A 26,525-nucleotide genomic window follows, 5' to 3' on the forward strand; every position below is an offset into this window, starting at 1 on the left:
TGGCTGGCCCTGCGGGGCTAAGGCCGGGGTTGCCGCGCTTAACAGCCAGCCAGGAGATCGGGCTCTTCCTCGGGGCTGTCTGTGTGCTCTGGGCGCCTCTGTGGCCTGAGGTCGCAGGGTAGAAGGAGCTCGCGGGACACTCACCCACACTCGGGAGCAAAGATGAAGATACCGAGACGCGCGCACACACAGGCACAAATGCACCCGACCGACATGCTCAGACTCATTCCCAACCACAGCCACAGACACAGAGACACACCCGCCATACGCACCGACATGCACACTCAGGCGCGCACGCACTCACACAGAAGCTGCAGGGCTCAGTCACCCCCGCCCGACACGGGAGAAGCAGAAGCGTGAACACGGACACTCGCCGAGAAGAGTAAACGCGCGCAGCACACGCACACGTGGCGACACAGGTGCGGTCATCTCCGTCCAGGTACTCATCCCCCGCCCCGAATACTTGTAGTGAAACCTCTGCCTCCGCCCCAGACACCCACTGTATTCTCTCTTAAACATTTGGCAAGACGACAGGAGATGACTTCAGCAGCTGCAGATTTCCTCAGCACACCCTCAAGCACCTTTGGTGCCCTCTTTGGGGATCTGTAGCCACGGAGACAGATAACTGAGCCTTTTGCATTGCATTGGAACCTGAGGTAGGCGTGTCGATATGTTTTTGGGGTGAGAGCGAAAACGTCTATTTTTTTCCCTTAATTCTTGTTGGCTAGGTGTCTTTTGGACCGGAGACATTGAGAATGAAAATGAAATAGTTTTCCCTTCAACTTTTTCAGTAGTTCCATTTTTTTTTGTCTAAAAATAAAATAGAAAAACCCCTTTTTACCAGCTGGGTAATTTGTTAATCTGTTATATTATGCCAGATGAATTTGCCATCGTTTGGCTATTTGACTTACAAAAATGGCAACTCCACAGTGCATGTTATTAAAAATGTGTGGACATGGAGAACATTTTGAAACTATGGAAAGCAAAAGATGATATTTCTCTTTATGAAAAATCAGAAAACCAAGGTCTTTACCCATGAAATTCTATCCTCAAATCAGGCATATGACTTTACTGCTGAAACAAATTAATTTTGATTTCACTTGTATTAGTGGTGTCTGAAAAACTGAAAGTATTTCATGCAGTGTAACCAAACACACTTTGTAGATTACGTAACAATGGCTTAAATTCACGGAACGTTTTGCCATGTACTTTCCATGCATTATTACATTCAATCCGCTGTGCAGTCCCATGAGTGTAAAGTGACTCTTTTTAGATTAACTGACAAAGGAGACTTACAGAAGTCAGTAGCTTGCTCAGGGGCAATGCCAAGCAGTGCTGGAAGCTGGATTTGAACCCAAATCCGCCTGACTCTATCCCTGGATTTTGAGCTTTTTGTTGTACTGCATTTTTACATGCAGAAAACAGTGGAGTTCAGGTTACAGGCACTACAGCTGGGACCGGAACACCCAAGTTCCAGCTTTCGCTGACTTAGACCCTTCAAATCAGGAGGAGGGAGCCTAACTCCCTTCATCTGTAAAGGAGGGAGAAAGACACTTCCATGGGGCAGGAGAATGAAGTACTGTGATAAACAGCAGGATGCTTTTGCACATATAAATGTCACAGGGATGTGGGTTGCCGGCTTACACCAGTTACTTAGTCTTTGAAATATATTATTAGTCTTTTTTACAAGAACAATAAAATACTTCAGAACAAAGGCAAGTGGGATGTTTACTACAGAAGTAAAGCTCAGAAACAAAATTTAACGTACATGTGCTCTGCAACTTTTTCAATAGCAGAAACTGTCTGCACAGCAGATGCCCCCTAAACAAATATTTTGCATAAAAGCCACAAATATCGATTAAGAGTCTATTATGTTCACATAGTTTCCAAAATATACCCACCTCATATTTGTGTTTTCCAAAACTGGGCCTCCCTGTGATAATATTTTAGGAAGAGGTACTGAGTGTTATGCAATCATGTTTCTTTAAATATACTTCTACCCTGAATTGTGGAACCAAACCATTTTAAACCTCCTTCCTGTTTGTGAAACTATAGAATACTGTAAATAAGCATTTTGTTTAATCTTCCTATACAAGAGCAAAAAAAAAACCCCTTTAAAGATAAACATTAGTCATTTATTTAGATACATATAAATAAGTCATGTAAAAGCTTAACTGAATATTTTGGTAAACACCTTTAAAAAAAACCACAAGTGCTAAATTAAGAAGGGGAAACTGCTTACGTCAACAAGGAAGTCCTCAGCCTTTGCCCACCAGCCTCGACAAAAGGACAGTAGCGTTCCTTCTCCTCCCTCCCTGCCAACCCTCTTCTGTCCTTTGTCCTCTCCATCCCCAAGCGGGGAAGAATTTCAAGACTGATCTTGTGAGAGTCTGTTCCCTGACCTTTTACAATTCTACAATCAGAAAATTAGAATGGGAAACAGTTTCATAGGCCATTTCATTTATTTCCTCCAGCTTGTAAAGAGGGATCTTCAGTGAATGCACAAGAAATGTCCCGTCCAAGGTGGTAGGAACTTTAGGAGTCCGGCCCTACCTCACAGCCGCACACGTTCTCAATACCAACGGTGGGTACTGCATTTCTCAGCAGGGGAGTTTAACTGGAGCTGCTCACTGCCCTGCGGGCCTTAGGGAGTTAGTGCTTGAGTTGATCCAGAAAGTTCTTCTGGGCTAAGGGTACTTTTATCTAATAGAAGAAAAAATAGGCTCTTTTATAATGATGGATATTGTCTAATTACATATTTTGTCAATCCCTTAAGACACTGATTTGTCATTTCCTGCCCACCAAACAGGAATAAAAACCACAGTGTGATTTACCTAATGAATGTTTGAACAGGAGTGAGGTTTTGGGGTGCCAGAAAGTGCCCTCACACTGATAATCAGACGACTTAGGTAAACCATCTTGCCTTAGACAAGTGTCCTAACATCTTTATGATTCTTGATCAGAAAATCATGTAGATTCTTTTGGCTTAAAATGTCTGTCCTTAATAATATCTGTCTAGCTCATTAAATTTACACAAAATGAGACTGGGTGCATGTAAAGCATGCTACCTTATAAGAGAGAAAATTGTTACTAATTATTTTTAATGAAAATGTATATAAAGAATATTTGAAGGCTGGGGATTTAGCTCAGCAGTTTGGTGGCCTGCCTTGCAAGTGCAAGGACCCGAGTTCAATCCCCAGTACAAAAACAAAAACAAAAACAAACAAACAAACAAAAAATATATATGTATATATATATACACATATATATATATATTTATCTTATCAGATCATATGTGTGAAAAAATCATTTGAACATGGATATTTTTATTTAAATTGATGTGAAAATTTAAGAAAGAAACATAGTTTTGTTGTTTCTCTGAAGAATGAGCCTGCAAATTCCAAAACATTAAGTTATATAGTTAGATGGGACGACAGTGGTTTTTGGATGAAGCACTTCACAGTCTAGTCAACTTCTTACACAGTGTGTCCTTCAAAATTCTTGGAAGCCATCTCTAGAGAGATGACTCTCACCAGCCCCTTTCATGGGTATTTGTAGTTGTTTGCCTTCTTCCTAAAACGTTTGCCTTAGATTTTAAGTCTGCCCCCTGGAGGCCACTCAACGTAAGTCTCTTCTCTCCTTTAGACTGTCCTGGAGCATTGGGGAGAATCCCTTAAATTTCTCCTGAGCCCCCTCTTCACACCAAGTAGTCTTGGTTCTAGAGTCACCTTTACCATCAAGGCAGGTCTCCTCTATTCAGGCTTTTGTTTGTTGATATTTAAATTTAACATCAGTACCTGGAAAGTTCCTAGAACATGTCATCAAACAATTGCCTTGCAATCACCTTGGCAACCATAAAGTAGAGCAGAGCAACCAGCAAAGCTTTCTGAACAGCTGATTATACCAGATGAATTTAATTTCCTGCTATGCTAGACTTTTATGAGAGGCATCCTAATAAATTCTCCACATCTCAGGGGCACTGAACAAAGAGATGACATTAAATTAAAGCAGGGGAGACTTCAGTTGGCATATAAAGGGCTCCTTGGCCAGAAGAGAATTAATCATTTAAAAAGGCCAAACTGTAGCATCTTTTCTCAATTGGGAATTTGCAAGAGAATTACACTCTAAAAAAATCATTTGAGTTACTCTTCTTGATTATCCCAAGGGTGGTACAAAACTATTACCCTCTGAGGGACAGAAGTGGGAAATTAAGTCATCACATACAGTGCAATGGATGCCCTAGTGCACAACATTCAATTTTCTTGAAAAACCAAAGCAGGACTGCTTAGAGTCTTCTCCATATAAGTGTAAGAGTGTGTGATGATAAGTGATGGCAGTTTGGTGCAGAGGAGAGAGTGTAGATGGCACCAGGAGACGTAGTTTCCAGTCCCTACTGGGACTGTTCTGGGAAAGCTTCACAGAGCCCCTCTTTTCCTTTGAACCTTGATCTCCACGTATGAAATGGGAACTTGGCTTGAGTACATCAAAGGGCTGTCCATTGCAGAGTGCACAGTCTGTACAGGGAGGAAGTGCCTTGAGGCCACTGAGGAGAGGAGTTCCTGACTCTGAAGAGGTGCCGTGAACTTGCAAAGCAAAATTTGTGTCCCACAAAGCAATGTGTTTGTGCCCCCTCCTCCATCAGCCATGTACATTTCACCTCTGTGGTTTCTGCTATTCTGAGTAGCAGGTATACTAAGATTTGTTAGATTATTGACTGACTTTTCAAATTCAAATCCGTTTATTTTTAAATAAAATTTTATCTTACTTCCATCACCACACGTGGAAAACCAGTGTCATTTGCCATAAATAGAAAGTAACTATGAAAACAAAACACTGTTAGCAAATTGTGGCTTGATTTTGTTGCCAGCCAAAGTTCTGAGCCTGAGGCTTGCTCTCTATTGCAAAGGAAGATTAGCAATTGCTGGGGAAATAGGAATGGTATTCTAGTACCAAATGGGACTTTCTCTATCTGAAACATGACATGCCTTGGTTCTCATTTTTTCCCTTGTGACTTTTCTTTTTTCAATAAACCTTGTCACCATTTTTGGCTTGTCTTGTTTGATTCTTTGTTGGAGGCAAGAAGGACCTGGAAGATATTCCATTTCTGAAAGGAACTGCCTGGTAACACTGTAACAGAGAGCATGAACTTTGGAGCCCGGTGGATCTCAGTGTCAATCCTTCCCCTGCCCCTAACCAGCTGTGTGCTTTTGGTGATGGGCTTAAGCCTTCTGGATCTCTAAGTGAGCATGTGAAAAATGAGGATAAAAATTTTTAGATGATTGTTTGGGGAATAGAAAGAATCCATGAAATGCTAGGCTGGGAAAGGAAGGAAGAGAACCATGAGGCACAACCACAGAACAGATCAGCATTATGGGTTGGCTAGGGTGGCAAGGATGAATCAAATGGGTGAAGCCACTCCCAAATAGGCTAAGAAGACAGCACTTGATCCTAGTGTGGCTAGGGGCAGGAAGGGCTGATGGGTTCAGATATGATCATATCAAATTTGAGGCTTTAGTGGGACATCAAAATGGAAACTAAAAATATAGCAGAGATGAAAAGATAAGTTGATTGGGAATGATGTTCTGTGGGTCGTGGTCATTATGGTGGAAGCACTCCTTGAATAGCAGTGCTCTCAGAAAATACTTTGGATGGTTAAATGGAGTACTGCATTTAAGGAGCTTAGCACAATCTTTCCAAGAGAAATATTTATCATTGTCTTCATGGTCATTGTCATTCTCCTCCCCTACTATTTCTCATCATCTAGTGCTTCCTAGGGTAGTTTCCATTTCAGCAATTATCAAGTTTCTCAAGAATAGTCCTATAAACAAATTGATCTAACAGGAAAACAATTCTCTATACATATCAAACTACCCAAGTACGTATAATGGTAGCCTTTGGGGGTGGGTTTGGGGAATATCATATGTTGGCTCCCGTATGTTGGCAGCTGAGATGAGATTTTCTGTGCAAGTCATTGAAGAAGGAAGAGCTCATTTGAGATATCAGGCATGGAGTGGGGAAAGCAGCCCAGAGAGTCAAAGACCAAAGTCAAAGAGCCTGATCCTGAGAGCAGCTCTAGGGCAACTCTGGAGCCAACTGCTTCCTCCAATTGTTAGCTGTAAAACCCTGAACAAGTTACTTAATCTTCCTTTGTCTTGTTTTCTTTGCATGTAAACTGGAGTTGTTGATAATATCTAGCAACCTCATGGGGTTATTATAAGGATCAAATGAGTTTAATATTTCTAAAGTAGTCAGGACTTACCTGGCACGTAGTTAATGCTCCGTTTATTATTTCTGTTCAACCTAGAGGAGCCATGCAAAGGTTTATTAGTTGGGTAACTCAGGAAGCTTCCCACAGGGAAGAGATTGTGCATACAATTTTTTAGACTGTAGAACCTCTAAGTGTAACCCACCCTACGCCTGAGCAAAAGATAAGAAAATGTAGGGTGTCTTGCGAATCCTGAAAGAAAGAAGTGAAATAGTTGTGAGGATCAAGCAATATCCGTTGCAGAAGAGGATGGAGGACCAGAGTTGATGAGAAAACCATAGTAGATGAAACTGATGATAGAGAAGGGCACAGGAAGAAAAGAACTTTCAATACAGGAAACAGGATGATGTGGGGGTACTCTCTCCAAAGCAGAGCCTCCTGTGGGGGCATTGAGGAAAGGATCTTCTAGGGTTGAAGAGAGGAGGTCAAGGTGCTCCAGCAAAGTCCGATCACTTCAGGGTGGTAGAATACTTCTTGCACTTGCAGGAAGGAGGCTCCTGCTCTGACTCTCCAGCTGCTGTGTGACTGCCCTTCTCTGGGCCTCTAGTTCTCTGATGTATAAAGCGATAACATTAAATTGAGTGTCTTTCAGGTCAGTGCCCAGTACACCACAGTCAAATGGTGATGGTTAAGAAGTCCGAAAGACAGTAAGGATACGTTCTGTTTACTTTGTGTGCATTGTATATCAGGAGCTGAGCTTGGCAACTTATATTATTCTTATGTCTCATCTTACATTTTATTCGCATTTCTGTACAATTTTCTAAGATAGCAATATTACTCCAATTCTACAGATGAGATAATTAAAGTTTAAAGATGTTAAGCATCCTGCCCCAGGTTGCACAGTAAGTGATAAGAAGAAAAGGGGTTCTAACCCAGCTCCATCTCAATACAAGCCCCACTGTGAACCCCTGGTTTAGATCTATAGTGCCCCCCAAAAGTTATTCACTCAGAAGCAGAACTTTTACAAGGCGATTGGGTCATTGCGGTGCTATACTCATCACCAAATTCATCCAACAGTGAGATCAGCAGTTGAGTGCACTGTAAGGTGGGGCTTGGTTAGAAGTGGGTCACTGGGGACATAGACTGCAAGGGGATATCTCCCTCCCTAGTTTCTCCTTTGCTCTCAGCTTCCTGACTGCCATTATGCAATGGCTTTCCTCTGCCAGACCCTTTCACTATGCCTTTCTGGCCAGCTATGAACTGAATCGTCTAAAAACCATGAGCCAAAGTAAACCTCTCCTCCTTTAAGTTGTGGGTGTTGGGTATCAGGTCTCAGCTACAAGGAAGTGACTAAGACAACTACTACCAATAGGAATCAGATGCAGTAGCCCATGATCCACAATAAGGCTCTTGTGTTCAAGCATCCAAGGAGGTTGTACTTTTCTATTAGAATCTCACAGCTGAGTTTTATCAGACTACTACATCAAAGAGGCAGCAGATTCCAGTAACATAAGAGAAAAAGGCCAAGTGACCAAGATTATGGGCCATGGTCATAATTATAATAGAAACAGAGAGAGATATCAGCACTTAGATGTCCCTACAATGAGCCTGTGGACTTTGCTCATGTCCTTTCCTCCACTCACACCTTTCCCAGTAACCTGCTTTCCTTCTCTCGTCTTCTGCACTCATTCCAACCCCCAACAAACTCTTTCCCACCCTCTCTCTCCCTTTTAAAGAACTGTGCAAAGGACTAAGGCATGTAAAGAAATGGATAAGGAGGGAGGTAGGGTTCCTGACTTTACGAAACTGGCAGGCTAGTAGTAGTGACTATTATATAAACTTGGCTTCCACACATTGTAATAAAGATGCTGCAGAACCACTTGATTTAATAGGCGATTGAGGACTAGTTCAGAATTCCATCTCCCTACACAAACTTTGGATAAGAGGCATGGAAAAGGCTTCCAAGAAGAGATGAGATACTCCAGCCAAGAGACCAGTGGAAATTTTAGAAAGAAAGTTCGCATGGCTGTTTGGAAAGTGACGGCAGAATTTATTAAATATATATTATTTCAGCTATAAATTCCACTGCCAAAGAGTTATTCCTTACTTGTCAGGTATGTATGTTGCTTTCAATTTTGCTAGTAGTAAAGAAAGATTTTAAAAATAATTGTTCAGAAAGGAAAATAGTTAAACAAATGAGCAAAAAGTCATACACCTGTGTTTCAATATAAGTATTGAAAAGAATGAAATAGATCTCAGTGCGCTGACCCAAAAAGATGTCCTCATTTTATCATTAAGGTGAAAAGTGACTCCATTGTTGAAAAATAAATGCATGATAATTTGTATTTGGCTTAAGCCACTATTTTCAGGCCTCACTGGAAGCAGCAGGAGGAAACAGCAGTTCCACATGGTACTGCTTTTCAAAAATTTACAGTTAATCTCTGGCAACCTTATGATTTATTTAAATTACATGCTTGACTTAATTCATAGTCATTTGTTTGGGAAGAATATTACATATCTATTGGTGTTAAATTCTATCATTATGCTTATAAAATATAATAAAAATAAGTATGGTATATAATAAAATAGAAACAGAAAAATCTGATCTTAAAAATGTGAATTTTTTTAGTTGCTTTTGGATTTCAAATATAAGTACATTTTTTTTCCTGTGGAAAGTTTTGTTAGAAAATGTAAGTGGTACAATCAACAAGTATATGATATTTATCAATTAATAAAACCAAGGAGTTTATAAATCATAAAATTTTGAGGACAGTTTCTCAACTATAATATGTAACTTTGTTTTATTTATAATTACATTATTTCAAAAATATTATAAGAAAATGAGAAAGAACATAATGTTTGAAGATCATATCAAACTAATATATTTCAATTAGTCTGTGTTACATAAATTCTTGTTTATTTCATATCCTTTTTTTGCTGTCATATTTATGTATATTTGAAATTTTTATTTAGTATGTTCATTTCTTGTTATCATGTATCTTTGCAATCTTTAATAAAAAATTTACATTTAATGTAACACTGATAGGAAGAATAATTATGTCAATAATGGTGATAAAGGCTATAAATGAGGTGTAAAAAGAGGAGGATCTGCATTTTACAGAAAACTGGTTTTGTTGGATGTTTCAGGGAAGATGAGAAGCCACCATAAAATTTTCATTCCTACACTGGCTACAGAGCCAGGTTGAAGGCCACTGGGGACTTTGCTAGCTAGACCTGGGAGATGGGAATTCCCTGGGAGGAACCTGAACTGAGGTGTAGAAAAGGGAAAGTTTTATGTTTGCTTGGTAAATGGCAAGAATTCCGGGAGAGCTGGGGCTCTGCGTGTGGGAGAAGGGGAACAGTAAGAGGTGAGCTGGGCTGTGTATTTTAAATGCCTCAGAGTCCTAAAAGGAGAATTTTCAGCTTGAGAGAAATGATGGAAGGCAGTGGAACAGACCATGGAGAGCTGCAGTCTGGCAGGAAGCTGATAAATGGGGCAGTTTCACAGAGATGTGCTCAGGAGCTGTGTGTCTAATGAGCATATGAGGAAAGAAATAGATTTGGTTTGGTGACATGGCGCGGCTCCTGTGGGTCTGCTCCATGTGCCAGGTCCTTGTTTCCTCATTTGTAAAGCACAGTCTCACTCCTCTTCTCCCTGCCCACATAATGGTGGTGAGGATCAAATGAACAGATATGTGTGCAGCTTAGGGCTGATAGCCAGAGAAAGGCTGTGTTCCTAGAGGGAATTGTAGCTACTGCTGGCAGAAAATATAGGACAGACCCTGAGGTAGGGGAGCATTCAGGAAGGCATGGGAAGGGAGTCTTGGTAAGCGGTGGAAACATATGGAGTGATCACCTGGGCAATCAGAGATGGAAATGAGTGAGGGGATCAGTGCACAAAATTCAGAACCAACAAGTAACCTTTTCCTATCTGCCACACTGGTGAAATTTATTGTCTCACACAAACTCAGCACCGGAACAGTTAGCATCCCAACAAAATTTCAAATGCATGTATTCTTTACTCAGCAGTCCCACCTGTAGGACTCTCAGTTATGTAGGTGTTCAGACACATCAGGGTTACATGCATTGTTTGGCATAATAATAATAATAATAATAATAATAATAATAATAATAATAATTTTTTAAAACCCTGGAAATAACCTAAATGTTGTCAGTGGAGAATGACAGAGACCATTGCTGCCGGCCCAGTGCCATCCAACAAGGTGAAACACTGAGAGAGCCGCTCAGTGGGGACATTGCAGCTCCCCCCACCCACGTGGACCCAGCCCAGGGGTCTTGGTAGTCATGGCCTTTGTCTCAGGTGCTGCCATATCCATGCCAGCACCAGAAGGGCAGCCACCCTCTCCATGATCCCCTGAATGCGCCAGTCCATTGACCTACTCCTCAGAGTCATAGCTGGTTATAAAGGATGGTTTTATGAGCTCCCAAATTCGAACATCTGTAAAGAAGGGGCAGGGAAAACCTGTGACAAAACGGTCTGGAGTTCAACCCTGCAGGAGGTCGGGGAGCTCAAATTGGTCCTTGTGGCCTGAGGTCAGTTTGTGTCACGGGGTTCTGCATTCAACTAGATGAGATAGGGGGATTTGGTTCTGCACATGGCTTCACACGATGAATATTATGACAGCAGAAATATAGTTTGAAAGAGGCCCTTCAAAGTCATTTTTTTGTCTTCTTCTTTCTTTTCCTCATTCCATTCTGTAAATTCTTTTTTCTGTCCTGTTTCACCAACTAACTCTCTTGCTCCACAATATTGGCTGTCACCTCCTTTTCTGTTCCTGCCCTAATTCAGATTTCTTCTTTTATCATTTTTTCTTTTTTATTAATGTTCTTTTTTTTCCATCATTGAGCCTCACTTAAAGGTCAGTAGTTTCAAGGGAAAGTGAGCCCCTATAGCTGTTAAGGGATATATTCTTGTCCTTATACTTGCACTCTGTCTATCCCTTTTGAGTTTTAAAGTTTCCTAAAGATTGTGTGGTCACTCTGTGTCCTCTGGCTTCACTTGAAACCTTCTTAAGTTCTTTTACTTGTTTACTCTTCCTGTCCTTATTAGGCCTAGGCCCCCATCCCAAATAGTAAATATACCATGTTGAGGAGTTTGGAGTTTGTCCACTGCAAACATATTTTGAGCTGCTTCTTGATTTTAATTTAATCTGCATGACTGGGGAGTGATGGATTGATGACTACCACAAGAGGTCAATTTGCAGGAGGTGATTGATCCTGTTGTTTTGCTCATTGTATCAATTGGGATAAGGGATAGGGATTGACTGGATGAATTGTTTTCTCTGATATTGTGAGAGTGAGAATGTCTATGAGTCATTAGAGAGTTGGGGGCTGAAGCACAATGATATCAGGAAGATTTAATAACCCAGAGATTGAATCAAAGACAACCCAACAGCAAAAATAAAAATGAGAAAACACTTAACCAAGACACAAAGACAGTCTTCCAGCTCACCAATGGCAAACAGTAGGGCAAATGAGGATGAAAAGTCTAATAGTGAACCACCAGGACATTCAGAACTCACAGCACAGGAAGTAACAAAAATGATCAATCAGGCTCTAGAAAAATTCAAAACAGAAATAATCTCCCAGATAACCATAGAGATGATGAGCAAAATAAAAGTCATGATTCGAGATTCCAGAATAGAAACTGACAAAAAAATAGATGAGCTCAGGACTATAATAGAAAACATGAAGGCCCAGCATAAGAAAGAAATGGAAACAATGAATGCTCAACAAAGGAAAGAAATGGAATCCATAAAACAGATTCAAACAGATATCCAGGAGATTAAAAAACTCTATTGAAAGTGTATGCAACAGAATAAAAGAATGTGAAGATCGAATCTCAGATATAGAAGATAGGATAGCAGACAGTGACTGTGAAAAGAGAGGTCTCTTAAAAACAGTAAGAGATCATGAGAATTCAATCCAACAACTCCTAGATGATGCAAAGAAGAATAACGTAAGACTGATAGGAATCCATGAAGAAGCAGGAGAAAATGCAAATGACTTAAAAAAGCTGTTTACAGAATTAATGACAGAAAACTTCCCAAACAGAGGGGAAAAATTTGACATACAGATAAGTGAGGCATATAGGACTCCAACTAGCCACGATCAAAAAAAAAAAAAATCTACATCTAGACATATAATAATCAAGACTGCAGAAACCCAACAGAAGAACAAAATGCTACAAGTGGTAAGAGAAAAGAAACAAATCACATGCAAAGGAAAGCCCATCAGAATCACAGCAGACTTATCAACACAAACCCTCAGGTCAAGGAGAGCCTGGAGTGAGGTATTTCAAGTCCTAGAAGAAAACAACCTCCAACCAAGAGACTGATGTATCCTGCAAAACTCTCTCTCAAAATAGATGGGGAAATAAGATACTTCCATGACAAAGAACACCTGAGAAACTTCATGAATACCAGACCAGCACTACAATGAATTCTAAACAATATCCTAGAAAAAGACAATGAAGATCACAACACCATGAGACCCAGCAGAGCAAACCAAATAGTCAAGGCAAGAAACTAAAAGGACAGGGCAAAAATTAAAAAGAGTCAACAAAAAGACAATAACATGACAATAAGAAGTCAGTACATATCATTTATAACCATCAATGTCAATGGCCTCAATTCACCAATCAAGAGAAATAGACTGGCAAACTGGATTAAGAAGCAAAATCCAACAATATGTTGTATACAAGAAACACACCTAACACAAAAAGAAGCCTATAGACTGAAAATGAAAGGGTGGAAAAAAATTCTCCACGTGACAGGAGCCAAGAAAAAAGCAGGGGTAGCAATCTTATTTGCAGACAAAGTAAATTTCAAACCAAAACTGATCAAGAGAGACAAAGAAGGCCACTACATTCCTGTAAAGGGAACAATTCAAGAGGAAGAGATGACAGTCATAAACATATATGCACCAAATATAAATGCCCCAAACTATACAAAACAAATACTAAGTAACATGAAAAACCAAGTAAGCACTAATACAATTGTAGCAGGGGATCTAAATACCCCACTATCACAAATAGATAGATCATCTAGGCAAAAAATCAACAATGAAATACTAGAATTAAACCAAACTTTGGAATGCATGGACTTATTAGATGTCTATAGAGTGTTCCACCCCACAAAATCAGAATATACATTCCTTTCAGCTGCACATGGGTCATTCTCCAAGATAGATCACATACTAGCTCACAGAATAGGCTTGAATAAATGTAAAACAATTGAAGTTATTCCCTGTATGTTATCAGATCACAGTGCAATAAAGCTGGAGATCAATACCATAAGAAACTGTAGGAACGTCACAAATACATAGAAATTGAACAACACTCTCCTGAACAATCAATGGATCACAGAGGAAATTAAAGAAGAAATCAGATAGTTTTTACAAATAAATGAAAATGCCAATACAACATACAGGAATCTATGGGACACAATGAAAACAGTTCTACATGGAAAATTCATAGCACTGAAAGCCCACACCAGGAAAATAGAACAGGCTAAAATAAACAACCTAACAATGAATCTTAGACTCCTAGAAAAACAAGAGCAAGAAAAACCCAAAGCTCAAACAAGAGAGGAAATTATAAAGATTAGAGCAGAAATCAATGCAATAGAAATGAAGAAAACAATACAAAAATAAATGAATCAAAGAGTTGGTTTTTTGAAGGAATAAATAAAATTGATAAACCCTTAGCAAACCTTATCAAAAAAAGGAAAGAAAAGGCTCAGATCCATGCAATCAGAAATGAAACAGGTGAAGTCACAACAGATCCAACAGAAATCCAGAGGATCATTAATGCCTACTTTGAGAACTTGTACTCTAATAAAATGGGAAACACAGAAGAAATGGACAGATTTCTAGATACTTATAAATTACCAAAGTTGAATGAAGAAGACCAAACATTTTAAACACCCCAATTACAATCAGTGAAAATGTAATTAAAAACTTACCAAGAAAGAAAAGCCCAGGTCCTGATGGATTCACTGCTGAATTTTACAAGACATTTAGAGAAGAACTATTGCCACTACTGTTTAAACTTTTCAATGAAATTGAAAGGGAAGCAATACTTCCAAATTCATTCCAGGAGGCAAGTATCACTTTGATTCCCAAACCAGGGAAAGATGCAACTAAAAAAGAGAACTACAGGCCAATCTCCTCAATGAACATAGATGCAAAAATCCTTAACAAGATATTAGCAAACAGAATACAGAGGATCATCAAGAAGATCATACATCCTGACCAAGTCGGATTTATTCCAGGGATGCAACGATGGTTTAACATACATAAGTCAATAAATGTAATACACTATATTAACAGAGTCAAAGACAAAAACCATATGATCCTCTCGATAGATGCAGGAAAAGTATTTGACAAAATTCAATGCCCATTCATGATAAAAACCCTTCAAACAATTGGAATAGATCATTTAGATCTCAAATTATATATTATATATAAAAAAATGTCCCACATCACTGGTCATTTGAGAGATACAGATGAAAACAACACAGATTTCACCTCACCCCACAAAGAATGGCTGCTATTAAGAAATCAGACAATAACAAATGTTGGCGGGGTTGTGGGGAGAAAGGAACCCTTCTCCATTGTTGGTGGGAGTGCAGACTGGTGCAACCACTATGGAAATCAATGTGGAGATACCTCAAAGAACTAGGATTAGAGGTTCCATTTGACCCAGCCATCCCTCTATTGGGTATCTTCCCAAAAGAATTAAAAGAATCATACCACAGTGACATATGTGCACCAATGTTTATAGCAGCACAGTTTGTAATAGCTAAAACTAGGGAACAGCCCATCTGCTCATCAGTTGGAAACTGGATAAAGAAAATGTGGTTTTTTAATAAAATGGAATACTACTCAGCCATAAAGAATGAGAAAGTAGATTCATTCATAGGTAAATGTGTACATCTTAAGGATAAACTCCTAAGTGAAATAAATAAGTCACACATATGTAAATACCGAATAGTTTCTCTGGTGTGAAAAACTAAAATAGTACTCAAGATCCTAACAGGTTAATTAGCAATGTGAAACAGGAAGAAAAGGACTAAAGATGTAGGGACAGTGAGAAGGGTAGGGCAAGGGGAATAAGGGAAAGCAAAAAAATATGAGAAAATGTAAAAATGGAATCAAAGTCTTTGTAGGTGGGGAGGGGAAGAGGGGGTGAAGGGAGGGTGGGGACAAGGGGAAAAATGAGAACCAAGACCTGTCATGTAAAGGTACAAGATCCCAGCAATGAATGTAACTGTACTGTATACCTAGAATGTACCAATATATTCACTAAATAAAAAAAGAATGACTGAATAATTTAACGTAATTGATATACCGCAGACCATTATGCAAGCACAGATGTTTAGATATTTATAGCAGGTTTGTTCTATAACTGCCTAAACTTGAAAGCAACCAAGATATCCTTCAGCATATTAATGGGTAAACTGAGGTATATCCAGACAATGGAACTGTATCCAGTGCTTGACACAAGTGAGCTCTCAAGCCATGAAAAGACACAGAGGAACCATAAGTACATATTACTAAGTAAAGGCAGCTACTGTGCAAAGGCTATGTACTGAATGATTCTAGTTATATGACATTTTGGACAAGGCAAAATGACAGAAACAGCAAAAAAGATCAGTGGCTGTTAGCACTGTGGCAGGGAGGGATGAATAGGTAGATCACAAAAGGGCAATGGAACTATTCTGTAGGATAGCATAGTGGTAGAGTCAGGTCGTCATACACTTGTCAGAACACTTCAAATGTATAATGTGAAGAAAGTACTAGTGTTGACTATGGATGTTGGGTGGTTGTGATGTATCTGTGTAGGGTTTACACACTGTACCCAGTGTAGCACTCTTGTAGTGAGGATCAGATTAAAGTCTAGCTGAGTCAGGAGCCCCGCAGCCATCTCTCATGAGAAAACTCCAAGGCCTATTAGGGCTGGAATAATCTGTCCCCTCAGGTGTGTAGAGATCTAACCTTAGACAGATAAACCGTTCCTCTCAAAAACCTCTGAAGTCCTGACTCCATTTGTCTCAGCCCCTAAAACATATAATCCAAAAACTAACATGTGGCCAATAATGATGTGCCAAATATCCCAACTCCACCCTGGTTCCACCCCTGCCTTACTCTATCCAATAGTGATCCAATAGTGCCACCCTGGCTCCACCCCCACCTTACCCTATATAAGTCTGTGCATTTGCTGAATAAAGCAGAAGTGTGCCAGAAACCTCCCCAGACTCTGCCTGGTGATTCTGTGCCTTGCCCTCCTAGTCTGGGTCCCTGAACCTTGTTCCAAGAGCAGGCTCGTGGAGGAAAACAACATTGTAGGGAATAGTGAAAGTGGGGAAGGTTGTATTTGAGGGCAGCGGGTATATGAGAAGGTCTCTGTACTTACCACTCAGTTTTACTGTGGACCTAAAATTGTTCTAAGAATAAAGACCTTTATCAGATAAAATAAGTAACTCTATATCAGCTAACCTGAAACAACACCCATAATGTATCATAAAATGAAACAGCTAATTGTAGAACTGTGAATAGCATGTTCCTACTTGTGTATGGCATTTACTGAATGTGCATTGATAGATGTGTGCATGTTAGTGTAAATGCACAACAGAATTGTATTGTTCCAAAGAATGAGATCAACATATGTAGTTCATATAGATCTGTCAAATAGTAAGTGAAAAAGGTTGAAACAGAACTTCCCATAATATCACATTTTTAATCAAAACATATTTGTATTTTCACAAGCATTTTGAAAGGACACTCAGATGTAATTAAAGCATGTCTCAGGTATAAGGGTCTAGGGATTGGGAGATGGGGATGCGGGTAGGCTGGACAGTCTCATAAAAGTTTCATTATAGCATTAATCTGTTCTGTTTGGATTTTTACTATGCGTACTATTAAAAAGTGCAATTGAATTAAAAAAAAACTCTTCCATGGCATTCTAGAAGACACCGACATTACCATTAAGAGTCTTTTTATTTGACTCACTTTTTTGGTTGAGAAACTGAGATGCAATTTAAGCAAAAGTTAATAAACTCAGCAATAAATCTGTACCCATGGAGACCAGGTATGAGAGTGGGAGGGAATGTGCAACAGATAATAGCAAAGAAGTAAAAGTAGAAATTTTTAGAATCTTTAGTAACCCCTTTGGAGGGGGAAGAGGAAGGGTGTGAGAAGAAATCAGGAAATGAAATTAAAGATGGAAAAAATATGAACAAATGAGGAAGCTATCTGAGAAAAGACTGAGCTTGCTAAAGCGGTTTCTGGGCCTATTTTCTGTCCTGAGTGTACACAAGTGCATTATCTCTGTATTCATCTGCTGATTGGACCCTTTTTGACAACCCAGTGGATTAACAAGGCTATACATCATTCTGGGGTCGAGTTGGAGAGCCCCGAAGAATTGCCTCATTCAGAAGAGACCCATCTCAGTAGAAGGGGATCAGACACAGCCACAGATAGCAAGGAAGTGACGGGAACCTGTGGTCCCCCACCCCATCCAGTGCTGCCCAAATTCCAGCTACTTTCTGCATCCTGCTCCTGCATACAGTTGTATTTGTAAAAGTCTTCCATTGCTAACAAATACCCACTGATATTCCAACATGCTACAGTAAGTGAGGGACTTGAAAAATGTCATGTAATGGTGGGAAGCCTAGGGCTTCTGACTCAGCCTCTTTTATGGCTTTTTTAAAAAAATTCTTACCTTTTATTTGTCCTGGAAGGGAAGAGGAAATGGCCTAGAGATCAGTTTAAGTTTCCATGGCATAAGTGGGAAAGATAATCTTCTTAGGGGAAAATAATTAGACCCATGAGAACCAACAAAGAAAAACATATCAACAGCTAGAAGAGATAAAAGAAGAAAATTGTGCTCATGTATTTTTGTGGGTGAATTAAACCATAAAATAGAAATTTAGAGAACAGAAGGGAATAAAGAAAATGTAAACAAAGCTTGCAAATGCTATCAAAAATATTTGGCTTGATTATGTGCTGGTGGTCCGCCACTTTGAAAGGCACTGCTGATACAGTGAAGAGGATGTGAGACACAATTCCCACCCTCAGCGGTTCGCAGTCTAACATGCAGTTTGGCACTTTGCACAGAACAAGAGCATGGACTCATTTATCCAAATGCTTGATTATGCATTGCATTCTCCTGAACTACTGGTTCCTTGCAAAGTGCAGCAAATCTTGATGTTCCTGGTCTCACGTCAAAAGGCGTTGATCCCAGCCTACATAAAGTCAGGGCCAAGAAGGAAACCAGCTATTCAAGGGAGCCTCTCGAGGGGGAAAGGCGAACGGCACTGCTTGATGCTTAGTGGCAAGTGGAGGAAAGGCCAGATAAACAGAGCAGCTAAGAGGAGAGGAAGAGGAAGAGCAGAAGCTCCTGCCTTTTGCAGGGACCTGACACGGCGATGTGCGAAATGGGTGAAACAGCCAGTTGGTGACCGTGGAGTCCAGAGTTGCCGCACAGACCCTCAGCACTCCACAATCCTCGAGCCAGGCTGGCATGCAAGATCAGGAGCCCCACCCTATCTGCATAGAGGAGGAGCCTGTGGACCAAGGTGCGAAGGATTTGTCAATGTCACACAGCAAGTGGGTTACGTGCTGGGATCAGAACTCAGGACCTCGGCCCAGGACTTTTTGGGTTGCTTTATCCAAGCCTGTGTAAGGAATGTTTCAGTCGTTAAATGAATGCAGAATATTTAGGAGTCAGAAAGAACTGGGCTTTCAATTCATTTCTACTTCTTGCTGCTGTCTTTATAATCTGAAGCCAGTTTGCTTTAATCTGAATCCTTTCGTCTGTAAAGTGGAGCTCATAACTGTAATTACTATGATGGTTTATCTCCAATATAACCCCCCTCCCTTGGTACTAGGGATTGAACCCAGAGCCTTCTCACTGAGCTACATTCCCAGCTCTGTTTTTATTTTGAGACGGAGTCTCTAAATTGCATAGGCTGAGTTTGAACTTGCAATCCTCCTACTTCAGCCTTCCACAGTACTAAGAGTACAGATATGAATCACTATGACCAGCTCAAGATTTTCATCTGTTATGGTTTAGATCAAGGATGTCCCCCACAAGGAGCTAATGTATCAATAGTCCAGCTTTTGGAAGGTTACTGTGGGGGCAGGAGATTAGGGTGTGGCAAACTGGCTGTTCAAGTGGGTATGACCTGTCGATCACAGAGACCCAGGAGATGTGTGCCCAAGTTCTGGACCTGGAACCAAACGGAAAGTGCTGTCTTCACCTCTTCTCCTGAGAACTCAAAACTGCCTAGATCTGACTGCAGCCTGAGGAGTGGGAGATCCAAATGATCGTTGTTATTAAACTCTCCACTCTGTTCTCTTTTTCACAGTGATCTGCATTCACTCTGTGGATATACTTCTTTTTCTACTTTAATTGGTCCACACTTGCTCTGTAGAGCAAGTTTCTTTTCTTACCATTAATGAATGTAAAACCTTGCTATCTGTTGCAATTAGTTTGTAAAATGTCTTTTTCAGGACAAAAAGAATCTAGAAAGAATGCCTAGAAGGAATGCTCAGGACTCAAGAACCTGGTAACAACTGAATCATGGAGAGATATCACCGACTTGCTTGTAGGAGGTGGTGTTTGGTGGGAAGAGGTGAGTCACTGTGGGTCGGGACATGTCCCGAAAAGGTAGACCTTCCCCTCTCTCCACTTCCTGGCCATCATGATGTGAGTAGTTTTCTTCTACCAGGTCCTGCTACCATGTCATTCCTGCCTTAAAGCCAGCCAAACATGCAAGGATTGAGACATCTGAATCAGCCAGAATAAACCTTTCCTCCTTTAAATTGCAAGTGTTGGGTATTTTGTCACAGCAGTGAGGAAAGTGACAGAGATAGCATCGTTGATACTTTTCCTCTGTATGTGTATGCTGCTGTCTGAATAAGAGGTAGAATGTAGTATTCTATCTCTTTTAAACTGGTCTGACTTATGACTGCTGTGACCAATGAGTAACATGAAAGTGCTATAACTAGTCTGCCAGTTCTTGGAGTAGTGTTTTAAAGGACTGGCAGCATCTGCCCATCTCTTCCATCACCCTGGAGGAAGGCCTCTACTTCCTCCCAAATACCTCCCTGCCTACAAGGAGCCCGGACCAGCCATGTGTAGGGCAGCCTCATGCACAGAAACCTGCCCCAGAAGAGTCAGCCCCAGTCCAGTTGTGTGATCATTCCAGCTGTAGCCTCAGGCATTTCATTCCTAGGCACCCTCTCGTTAAAAGGGCATGAGAAACCAGCCTTAAGTAAAACACACCTAGTTAATGTCTTCCCAGGCACACACAGAGAGAGAAACAAAGTCTGGAGCTTGTTTGCATCACAGTGATAGGTGAAGGGGGCACTGAACCTCCTGAGACTGCTCTATGGATTCCTTCGAACAGGGCCTGGGACATAATGAAGCAGAGTAAAGGATGGCTTTTTATTTTAACGACTAAAGATAAATCAATCCCAAATATCTCCACAGTAAATCCCTCAGAAAAAGTGTGACTGAGACACCCCTAATGGATGCATTTGCAGATAGCATGGAATGCACCTCCCCTCCCCTCTACCCAGCAGCCCCCGGTGCCTTGGCCTCCTGATGTGCTCCGGTCACAATAGCCTTCTCGGTACTTCGGGTGAGTCAGGTGTTTGTTTTTGCTGTTCCTATGCTAAAAGCTTTCTCTTCCCTCTTTTGGACAACGTTTGTGCTTGCTCATCTCTATTTCTGAACATAGTTGTCATCTCCTCTGAAAGTCGAGGTCCCTGCCCTCTGGGACACACCACGGAGACCCTCCCCTTCTTAGCACTTGCATCAATTTTGCATCTTTGGTTGTATTTATGAGCTTATTCTATTTGATATCTATTTAAAAAGACTTCTGCAGGGCAGGGACAACGTGTATTTTATGTTCTTTTCCTTATCACTCTATCTTCAAAGTCTAGCATCAGTTCGACCCTCAAACATGTTGACGCTCAATAAATAATACTTGCAGACAAGCAAGCTCCCACCTTCCTCGTGGTCTTTCTCCCTCAGATGAAGCATCTTTAGGTCTTCAAGGCATAGGACTTGGTTTCAAATGTGTTCCTTTTCCTTTTGACCTCTAGTTGAGGCTGCTTAGCCTGTGCTTTTTCTTCTGGCTGCCTTCTAGGCTCTGCCCTGCAGCCCCACAGTCAGTGGCTTGTTTCATCTTTGCTATTTTGGGAGGAGGCGACTCTAGCACCAAGTTGTTCCTCTTCTACAGTTGTCTGTTGTCAAACACGGAACTTCCTTCCTCAAATTTGAATAGCAGGTCTCCAGGGCTCAAAGCAAAACTGCAACCCAGGCACCCCTTTTAGGTTCCTGGTCTCTTAACACTTGCACACGTGGGCACTTTTCTCTTTGCCAGCATCCCTCTCCAACACTGAAGTGAGGCTCCCATCTTCACTCTTATGGAATATTCCGCTTCCACCACCTCCAGGCACTCCCTACTCCAGCCCTCCCCATAACGGCTGCCTTGGGGATTCACTGAACTACAAATCTGCTCCTGTTGCTTTCCTGCCCAAGACCTTCCGTGAACTCCCCTCCCCCTCACAAAGCAGTGCTTACAAATTGGCATCCACAGGCCACATCTGGCCTACAGATGTCTTTGGATTGACTTGCACAGTTAAAAAATAATAATTAGGCTGCAACATTTTAAAAAATGGGGGCTTTGACATAAAGTTTCAGATGCCCAGGTTCCCTCAAAAATATCAATGACCTAGCCGCACTCGAAATATCAAAATAATGCGTTAGAGTTGAGTAGGGGGTGATCCTTTGGGGCACTGGTCTTGAGTTTGCCTCACTCTCCACAACACAATTCTTTGAAGTCCTCTGTCTTTCAGGCTAAGTGTCCAGCAGCCATTTATCACTGCTTTTGCTATGAGTTATCCCACCAGCCACTTATGTTCCCTTCCTGCTTCCTGCAGGCTCTTGTGCTGCCACACTTTTGTTGCAAATGAGAATTCTCAACTTCCGAGCGTGTTAAGAAGTAGAAGAGGAGAAAAGAGTCGGAGAAGTCATATATCCATCTCTTAGTCCGTCATACTTCAGTATCGCAATTCGCAGACCTCTTATTCTTGTGTAAAGGGTGAAATTCTGGTTACTTTTAATTTTGTTCATTATTTTTTTCCTATAGTTCCTGAATTTTCCAAAGTAAAGAACATTCCTTTTGCAAAACTAGAATTTAAATAAAGGAGATGCATCCAGAATTTAGCTATGAACATGCAACATGGAGTATTTAATTTCCTTTTTTATTATCTAGTTTTAATGTCAGCTCTGTTATCTAAATGGGACTCTTCTTATCACTTTATATTACCATTAATTCATAAGTTAAACAAACTTAGATCATATTTTATATTTACCTTTCTGTAATTGTTTTATTGAGGTATATATAATGCATTCACATAAGTGAAAACCGTACCTATACTTAATGCATTCTGCAAATGAATTTTTTTTGGGGGGTGGTAACAGGGATCAAACTCAGGTCCTAGTGAAGCAGATGCCAGAACCACTGAGCTAAATCCCTGGCTAACCTTTTGTGAGCTGCTCTCAGATGGAGAGATTATATATCTATAGATATATATAGATATATCTATAGATATCACACACACACACACACACACACACACACACGCACATATATGACTATTCCAATTACTCGATCTTCACGATCTAGAGGGGCAGGCCAAATGGAAGATGAGGAAATGAGTGACAAGAAGCAAGAATAAATGTCTTGCTCTAGGTTTCGTTCAGAGTGTGTTGTTGAGCTGTGACGTGGAGCCAGTCTCACAGTGAAACTCTCAGCAGGGTTGTAGGAGGCAAAGGGGAAAGGCAAGGAGGAGAGGGCTGGAGAGAGCATTGCCTCCGTGACTCAGGTGCACACATCTAGGTCCTGTGCATATGGACCTCACACGCTCTTTTCGCTTTCCTTCCAACTTGCTACTCCTTCCTCTCGGCCCCTTTTCCTCCTGCTGCCTATTTGGTTATTTGTCTTGTTACAGCTCTAAGTTAACAGTGAAACACTTTTCTTAGTAGCCTATTGAGGGTTCATCTTGGCCATCAGAGTCACTGTGTTGGAGAAATTCAGCTCTGGATTCATTCTGTGCCTTTAGCAGAGCATGAAAACAGTAGCCACAGAAGTAGGGACCAGAAGTGCTGTATTCGCTCGATGGCTACAGCTGCAGATAGGATCCTCTAGGGTGATGACATCATTCAGAAACTTCAGGCAACTCCCTGGTGTTTCTCTTGTCAAATCTCAGCATGACTGCCATTGGCAGAGAATCTGTATCTCAGAAAAGAAAGGATGTTTGTCCAGGGACACGGTCCTTTGAGGCAGAGTCATGGTTAGGCAGTACTCTCCAAATAATATGAGATCTATGCACCTTTACATCAGGTTCCTGGCTAGTGCCGGTTATGTTACCATTGTCTCTCCACTCCCGTCCCACCTTCCCATCTCTGCTCTGTGATGCTGATGTCACAAATCTGTAAACTGCATTTCTTAGACTTTTCTTCTTGGCATCTTGATGTTTCCCTGTGGGAGCAAAGGACAGGGATTGCTCTGACTTTTAGCTGCTTCTAGCACACCCAGGATAAGCCGTAGGTGTTCCCCAACACAGAGGTCCAAACTCCAATCACACAGTTACTCCCTCTGATATCTAAGCATCAGCCAGGCCTGAGACCGTCCTGTGAACCCATGCTTTTGGTAACTTTCATGTTTCTTTTCTATTTTCTCACTCCTGCAGGTGGTAATTGTTTTCTGCAGTTACTCATATCTGGGTTTTCTCAATGTTTCCTTTTTGTTTTTATAACCCTCCAGCAATTACGCCATCAATCCCCAGCACTAAATGCCTTTTGTTTTAAATACCTCGCATGATTTCTCATCTTCAGACTAAACTTCAACTGATATATTACTTGAAACCTTTTACTATGCTCTATGTTTTGCAGCTTTCTTCTTATCAACATCTATAGAATCATATAATAGGTGGTGTACAGACTATAGGAAGAGAATTTAGTATTAATATTCACACACTTATTCACTTGGGACCCATGCCAGTTCTGTAACACAGTATCAAGCAGTCTTCACTACAAGTAGTTTGATGTTTTGTGGGGACACAAGTCATAAAGAGGCGAGTGTAAAGCAGAGTGTAAAAGTGCTGTGTGTGGTGAGCAGTGTCGGTGCCCGGCACACTGGGAGAGTATGAAAATGCCTCCAGTCTAAAGTGGTGAGGTGGAGAAACGTAGGGAGGACTTCCCCAGGGGGTCAGCAACCTCTAACAAACCTGAGAAACAAGTAGAAACTAGTTTACCAGATGAGTGTGCAGGTACAGCACACTATTGGGTGAGATTTTTATGGGTAGAGAGGAAAAGAGAATATGTCAAGGGCAGCGGTTACAGGCAGTTATGTCTTCTTCCCCAGAACTCACACGTTGAAGTTTTAGCCCCCAAGAACCCAAAATGTGAACTAATTTGAAAGTGAATTCTTTTTGGCAGATGTAATTATATACCATGAGGTCACAGTAGAGAAAGGTGGGCCCCTAAACCAGTGACTTGTATGCTTGTCCTTACAAAACAGGAAGAATCTGAAAACAGACAGACAGACTCACGCACACACACACACACACACGCGCGCGCGCGCCATGTGAAGATGAAGGCAGAAATTGAGATGTTGCCTCTCTAAGCCAACAACTACAAAAGCTCAGAACAGACTGGATTCTCCTTTACAGCCCTCAGAAGGAGCCTGTCCTCCTGCCGTCTTCATCTCAGCTGCTAGACATCGGAGTCTGAGACAAAAATACTTGTATTATTTAAGGCACCCAGTATGAGGCTCTTTTTTTAATGGCAACAGCTAATGCAAGCTAGTACAGGGATTAACCATGAAAAGTATTCTAAAGCTTACTTAGTACTATACATTTAATAAGCACTTGTTGAACACCAGGCTCAAGTTTTAACTCATTTAATCATCATGACAGCTCTAACTGGTAGGTGCTGTTATTGTCTCACTTTTATAAATAAGGAAAATGAGTCTTTTTTTTTTTTTTGTACCGGGGATTGAACTCTGGACCTTGTGCTCACAAGGCAGGTGGTGGAACCACTGAGCTAAATCACTGGCCCAATAAGGGGAATGAGTACAGACAGTTTAGGTGACTTGGCCAAGGTTACTCATATAATAAGTGGTATTGTGACTGCATTATGAATCTGGGCTGAGAATAAACATCTAACCATTACATAATGCCACCACCTGTGAAAGGTTAGATTTGTATCTCCAGAGCAATATTTATCTTTAGATATTTCTTAAAAGTTGGCTTTACTGAGGTATAATTTACAAATAGTAAAATTTACTCCCTTTAAGTGTGCAGATCTATGGATTTTGACCCAAACAAGTACATTTGGATAAAGCCATCACCATGAGTTGACATAGAGGTTTTAAGGAAAGTGGTGGCATTGTTTAGTTTTCACTTCAGAACTCCCATCCTGGCCACAGTATGAAAAATGGGCTGCAACAGGACAGCAGTGAGGACCGGAATGGGAGATGTTCTTTGCCTGGAACCGCAGTGACTTACAGGGAGAGAACTGAGCTGACATAAAGCTTTGTGAGAATTGAAATCAATGGACCCGTGAAAACATTTCTTCCTGAGCCTTCCGTATTTCTTCCGTATTTGACACGTCAAATACGTGAACGATTCCCACATCATTCGAGATCTTTTCATAAAGACTTAGACAAGGGCCCTACGTAGGTGATAGATCATCCGTGATGTGTGCTCCCCACTGAAGGTCCTTTCCTCTAACCCATTTTGGCAGGGAACACTCAACCAGGCTCGGTACGAGGCGGAACTGTAGCTGAGCCTGAGTGAACGGTGTCGCTTTTAGGGTACACTTTTAAATCGGGCTTGAGGTGAAAGATTTACCGACAGAGGTTAGGAGTGAGGGTTAAACAAGGCTTTCACACACGCCTGGCAGATCTGGATCACTTCTAGTAATCACCAGCTATGGACTCTCTTGAGGCTTCAGCGCTGGTAGCGAAGCTGCTCGCTCTTCACGTCTTTCTCCTCAGCGTTCCACTGCTTGTTCAAAGTTCTCCTCCTCAGGGGGGATTTTTCTGAGCACCTAAACGAGACAGAGGTATCATCTCATATCTGTCACCTGCATTCTCGATTTCTTACCATGCATTGGGATCATCATGTGCGTTTCATTTCTTCCTAAAACTTTTCATATTTTTATTTTATGCTTCCCACCTCCACATCCCTAAGACAAAAAGTCAATGAATGCAAG

At 41.0% G+C, this 26,525-nt stretch overlaps 1 long non-coding RNA gene across 3 annotated transcripts; it reads left to right on the plus strand.

The window, feature by feature from the left end:
• Positions 1-7: 7 nt before the first annotated feature.
• On the plus strand, positions 8-20,034 carry LOC104864255. Of its 3 annotated transcripts, none has more exons than XR_780803.2 (5): positions 8-439; positions 528-656; positions 2,475-2,584; positions 19,745-19,866; positions 19,963-20,034. It is a non-coding gene; the product is annotated as an uncharacterized LOC104864255 (long non-coding RNA). The 3 variants fall into 3 exon arrangements; XR_780804.2 differs by having other exon boundaries at positions 19,949-20,000; XR_780805.2 differs by lacking the exon at positions 528-656.
• Positions 20,035-26,525: the final 6,491 nt, after the last annotated feature.

Source organism: Fukomys damarensis, unplaced genomic scaffold (genome assembly GCF_012274545.1).
Source record: "Fukomys damarensis isolate Sample0158 unplaced genomic scaffold, DMR_v1.0_HiC HiC_scaffold_3, whole genome shotgun sequence".
Classification (NCBI taxonomy): domain Eukaryota; kingdom Metazoa; phylum Chordata; class Mammalia; order Rodentia; family Bathyergidae; genus Fukomys; species Fukomys damarensis.